General features: G+C 47.0%; 1 pseudogene; it reads right to left on the reverse strand.

Moving 5' to 3' along the window:
* LOC133508853 (protein OSCP1-like) overlaps positions 1-5803 on the reverse strand; it is a 36024-nt pseudogene that overhangs the window by 10226 nt on the left and 19995 nt on the right.

A 5803-nucleotide genomic window follows, 5' to 3' on the forward strand; every position in this document is an offset into this window, starting at 1 on the left:
AAGATTTCTTAAGCGAGGGCTTAAAATCGGGGGAACTGGCTGACTAGTGTGTTTTCCTGCACTGTAGTTGTTTGCACATGAGCGGTGAGCTAAAGGTCAGAAAAATATGGCTTTTTTTTTCTCGCGCCACAACTTCGCGATCAACCAAAACTGCCTCACGAGCGACCAATTGATGGCATTGAGCACCCGTGGTTTATAAGTTAAGGAATTACAAATTATTGTTTTCTGTTTTTATGTTCATTTTATACAGCACTGTCAGTTCTCAGCACTGTTTCATCCATCCATCCCTCTATTTTCTACTGCTTTTCCTGGTCAGGTTGCGGGGGAAGTAGCTTGAGCAGGGATACCTAGACTTCCCTTTCCCCAGCCACTTCTTCCAGCCCTTCCAGGGCGATCCCGAGGTGTTCCCAAGCCAGCCGAGAGACACAGTCTCAACAGCGTGTCCTGGGTCATCCCTGGGGTGTCTTTACGGTGGGACATACCCGGAACACCTCACCAGGAAGGCGTCTGGGAGACATCCAAAAATCAGATCCCCCAGCCACCTCATCTGGCTTCTCTCAGCGGCTCGAAACTGACCCCCTCCCGGATAAACGAGCTTCTCACCCTATCCATAAGGGAGAGCCCGGACAGCCTGTGGAGGAAACTCATGTCAGCCGCTTGAATCCGGGATCTTGTTCTTTCGGTCACAATCCACATAGGTGAGGGTAGGAACTTAGATGGACTGAGAGCTTCAACTTTCGACTGAGCTCCCTCTTTACCACAACGGACTGATACAAAGTCCGCATCACAGCAGATGCTGCACTGATCCGTCTGTTGATCTACTGCTCCATTCTTTCCTGACTCATGAACAAGACCCCAAGATACTTGAACTCCTCCACCTGGGGAAGGATCTCATTTCCGACCCGGAGAGGGCATGCCAACTTTTTCCGACTGAAGACCATTTTCTCAGATTTGGAGGTGTTGATTCTGATCCCAGCCGCTTCACACTCAGCTGCTAACCGCTCCAGTGAGCGTTGGAGATCACGGCTTGATGAGTCCAACAGAACCGCATTATCGAAAAAGACCAGAGATGCTATGCTGACGCCACCAAAGTGGACACGCTCTATGCCCAGATTCTGTCCATAAACGTTATGAACAAAATCTGTGACAAAGGGCAGCTTTGGTGGAGTCCAACTCTCACCGGTAACGAGTCCGTCTTATTGCCAGCAATGCCGACCAAAGTTTTACAGCAGTCCTACGGGGACTGAACAGCTTGTATCAGGGGGTTCGGTACCCCGTACCCCTGAAGAACCCCCCTCAAGACTCCTCGAGGGACACGGTCAAACACCTTCTCCAAGTCTACAAAACATATGTAGACTGGTTGGGCGAACTCCCATGCACCCTCGATATCCCATCTCCACTATATACAGTGTTGACGGTGCACTGCTTCCCCTTCCTGAGACACCAGATGGTGGACCAGAATTCCCTCAACGCCGTTTTGAAGTCGTTCTCCATCGCCTAACCGAACTCCTCCCACATCCGGGTTTTTGCCTCATTGATCACCGAAGCTGCATTCCGCTTGGCCAGACGGAACCTATCAGCTGCCTCGAGAGTCCCACAGGCCAAAAATGCCCGATGGGATTCCTTCTTCAGCTTGACAGCAACCCTCACTGTTGGTGTCCACCAACATGTTCAGGGGGTTGCCACCATGACAGGCACCAACCACCTTACGGCCAGAGCTCCGTTCGGCCGCTTCAGCAATGGAGGCGCAGAACATCGTCCACTCGGACTCAATGTCCCCCACCTCCTCTGGCACGTAAGCAAAGTTCTTTTGGAGGTGGGAGTTGAAATTCCTTCTGACAGGGGAATCTGCCAGCCGTTCCCAGCAGACATTCATAATATGGTTGGGCCTGTCACATCGGACCGGCATCTTCTCCCACTATCGGAGCCAACTCACCACCAGGTGGTGATCAATTGACAGCTCCGCCCCTCTCTTCACCAGAGTCTCCAAGACATGCAGTCACAAGTCAGATGGCACGACCACAAAGTCGATCATCGAACTGTGACCTAGGGTGCCCTGGTGCCAGGTGTACATGTGGACCCCCTTATGCCTGAACATGGTGTTCGTTACGGACAATCTGTGATGAGCAAAAAAGTCCGATAACCAAATACCACTCGGGTTCTGATCAGGTGGGGGCTGGGGGGGTTCTTCCCGATCATGCCCTTCCCGGTCTTACTGTCTAAGCAAAATGATGGAGTCCCCAGAGGGGGCACTCTCCAGCACTCCCTCTAAGGCAGGGGTGCCCAGATTATTTTACCCCAAGATCTACTTTTCAAACAGCCAGCATCTCGCGAGCTACCGACGACGACGGTTTGGTGATGATGCTCCCAATATTATGTTATTAACGTTATGTGATATATATATAAAAACAAATTTTAATACAGAATTAGCTTTTTGTGCACTGTATTGTGTGCTTTCATCCTCGATCAGGCTGTGCCAAAGTGGAATTTTACACACCATCTGTTAGGTCCAAAGCACGGACTTCTCGCTCAATGTGGACCCAGAAGCTCACGGCACCGGGATAGAATGATTGAGACAGAGGCAGAGTTATTTTTTACCAAACTGCAGTTTGGGGAGAACTCGGGGAAGAAGAACATATTCTTCAGCCCGCACGTAAGACTCTCTCCGAGTCTCCCCAAAACCACACATTTTATTGAGCTCCACACATAGGGTGGGGGAGAGCAGGTTTCACAAGACAAGTAAAGTTGTTATACAGAGACAGTTAATCTTCTCAAGGCCGGGTGTCCTCTGAGTAGACACAGTTCTTCCTGTTACAAAAACCCACAAGAATGCAGCTATCATAAATTTGCAGTCACCTTGAGCTCTTAAACTTCCCATAGACAAACAGCACACACACGCATCCCTGCACAGCAACAGAGTCATTAAAAGAGATTTATGACACATGAGGTGATACATTTCACAGGCCTCTGTGAAATGTGTAAGCTTATCTTACACCATCTCATCCTGCACTTTCTACTTTGGCTTCAGACCAGACCTTTCTCACTCTGATAAGATAAATTCTTGTCAAATTTAAACACTTTTTCTTTGATTATTCACAAACTCCGACAGGCATTGCATCTTAAAACAACAGCATTACTTCTTTAACTTTTCCCATTAATACCAAAAGTAAACATAAGCAGCATGTTTAGCTCGTCTTTGCGCTACGTTGCCCAGACTTTGTTGCTTACTAAAGCAGCAGTGGTGGACGCTGTCATTATAAAACACATTGATGGGCTGCATAAGTACTGTAACATTTTTGATTATTAACGTGCGTCTGTAAAAGACCAGGGATGAGGGGTGGGTGTACGGTAAACTAGGAAAAAGAAAGTGTGGCGGAGCAGCGGTCGTTGTTAGAGAAAGTTCCGTGTGCTGCCTGAAAGAAACCAGTGGCTTCTTTTCCATTTTTCAGTACGTATGTGAATTGTGCCATTGGATGTAACAACCAGTCACCCCTCACTCATTGAATCACACACAAACTGAATAGCTGTATATTCTCAATTTGTATTGGATTTTTTTTTTTTTTTTTTTTTGGGCACGCAACACAGAATATCTGCAAAGAGACTGCATCGGCGGTGCACAATGGACCTTTCCGACCTGCCAATCACTCATACAATAATAGCCAATCAGATGGGCGCTTGACACGCCCCTCTTGTCATCATGTCCCACAAGCAATGCTGGTTATCAGTCGCGTGCGCTTTGAAAAGTTGATGTTACGGACAAAATGGTCCACAGATGTGCTTGGGGAATGTGCAATTCTTCTGAAAGATATCCTGCTAGGTTACAAGGTTGATTCATTTTCCAAAGCCTAAAACATAATTAAGGAAGTGTCGACGATGGATTAAGGCTCGCGGAAGTGCGCAAATACAACAAAGTGTGGACGACAAACACAAGGCTGTATGTTCGAAGGTAAGTGAGGGAGAAGTAACTTCTCTGAATTTGAACAAATTATTATCAGTGCTTTATACATTGCAGGAGAACAACTTTCACTTTGCTAGCGTATCACTGACCTGCTGAATGAAGTGTGTAATGTTTTATGCCGAAGAGTCGGGCTAGTGATACGTAAATGCGGGATGTCATGCAAGAGAAATACCTATTTGCCTATTTGTATCACATCAGACTTTTAAGACAGAGCACTGGATTCCATTACGAGCCAAGTCAAATGAATACACCCACTCACTTATAAAGCCTACAATGATATTACTCGTGATCTTTCCAAGTAAAAAGTACTCACCCTGCTTTACATGTGCAGTACGATTCCACTATTTTATCCTGTTGGATTTGAATATGAAGTTTGTGAGGCGTCAAACTTTGTTGCATTGATCAGCAACGTTTCGCTGTATCTTTGACAATGCGTCCTGCTCCGTCCAAAGTCTTAATTCTGTGTACATATCCTTGCGTGAAATAGTTGAGACCTCTTTGTAGAATCCTCTTGGACAAGTCTGGAGCATTTGGCAAAAAACATACCGCAATGTTACCGGGAATACGTGATAGAGAATCCACTTCTAACCTGTTCTGTTCAGTTGCCAATTTGGAAGATTGTTGGAGACGGCAGCTGTTGCTTAAGGGGATGGAGCTGAAGATCGCCAGTCGGAAAGGTCCATTGTGTGCATGCATTGCAGGCCGTCCCCGATCAACCCAGACTGCCTCGCAATCGACCAGTCTAAGGATTTAAAAAAGGGTGGGTACTAGGACCCGTCCCCTTACCTGAAGGCGGAGGGAGGCTACCCTCTAATCCACCAGGGTAAATCCCTAAGGGCTGGGGGGCAATAAGTACTCAGGCTCCTTCCCTGCCAAAGAGGTGACATTCCATGTCCCGAGAGCTAGTTTCTGTAGCCGGGGAGTGGATTGCCAAGGCCCCGGCCTTTGGCCACCGCCCAGCTCACATTGCACCCGACCCCTATAGCCCCTCTCACAGGTGGTGAGCCCATGGAAAGAGGGACCTATGTTACCCTTTCTGGCTGTGCCTGGCTGAGCTCCATGGGTGCAGGCCCGGCCATCAGGTGGTCAGCTTTGAGTTCCACCTCCAGGCCTGGCTCCAGAGGGGGCCCCGGAGATCCGTGTCCGGGCAAGGTAAACCAAGATCCAATTTTTGTACTCGTCATGGGCGTTTTGGAGTCGTACTTTGTCTGGTCCCTCACTTACGACCTTTTTGCCCTGGGTGACCCATGCATGGGCATGAAGCCCCAGACAACTTAGCTCCTAGGATCATCGGGACACACAAACCCCTCCACCATGATCAGGTGACAGCTCGAGGAGGGGCTGTTTCAAGCACCCGCTTTAAAACTGTTGCTACAACTGCGCCCCCGCCCCCCAAAAAATGGCACATTTATGGCATGTAATACATTACAGTTTCGGTATTATATATTATTTATCAATATATACTATTACCAGTTTTTCCTTGATTTAGCACACATAGCTATATCTAAAATCCATTTTAAGAGATTATCCCAGGTTGACTGAAGCATTGGAGCACATCGTACGTAAAAATGACCTTTTGAAACCTTTTCAGTTTTGTATATTTTAGATCACTTCAGAAAAAGTAATAAAATTTAGGGATAAAAGAATGGCATTTAGAATATTTAATGAGCATGAAATATCAAAACAGGTCAATTTTCACCTAAACAGCATGTTAGAGTTAACATACAGTAGAATATAAGTCAATGTGGATTTTACATACAGTAGACAGAGGATAATAACCTGCACATTTATTATCATTTTGTATCATCTCCTCCTTGCCAGGTGTGTGTTCACGAAGCTTGAATG

Source organism: Syngnathoides biaculeatus, chromosome 11, assembly GCF_019802595.1.
Source record: "Syngnathoides biaculeatus isolate LvHL_M chromosome 11, ASM1980259v1, whole genome shotgun sequence".
NCBI classification, from domain to species: Eukaryota; Metazoa; Chordata; class Actinopteri; order Syngnathiformes; family Syngnathidae; genus Syngnathoides; species Syngnathoides biaculeatus.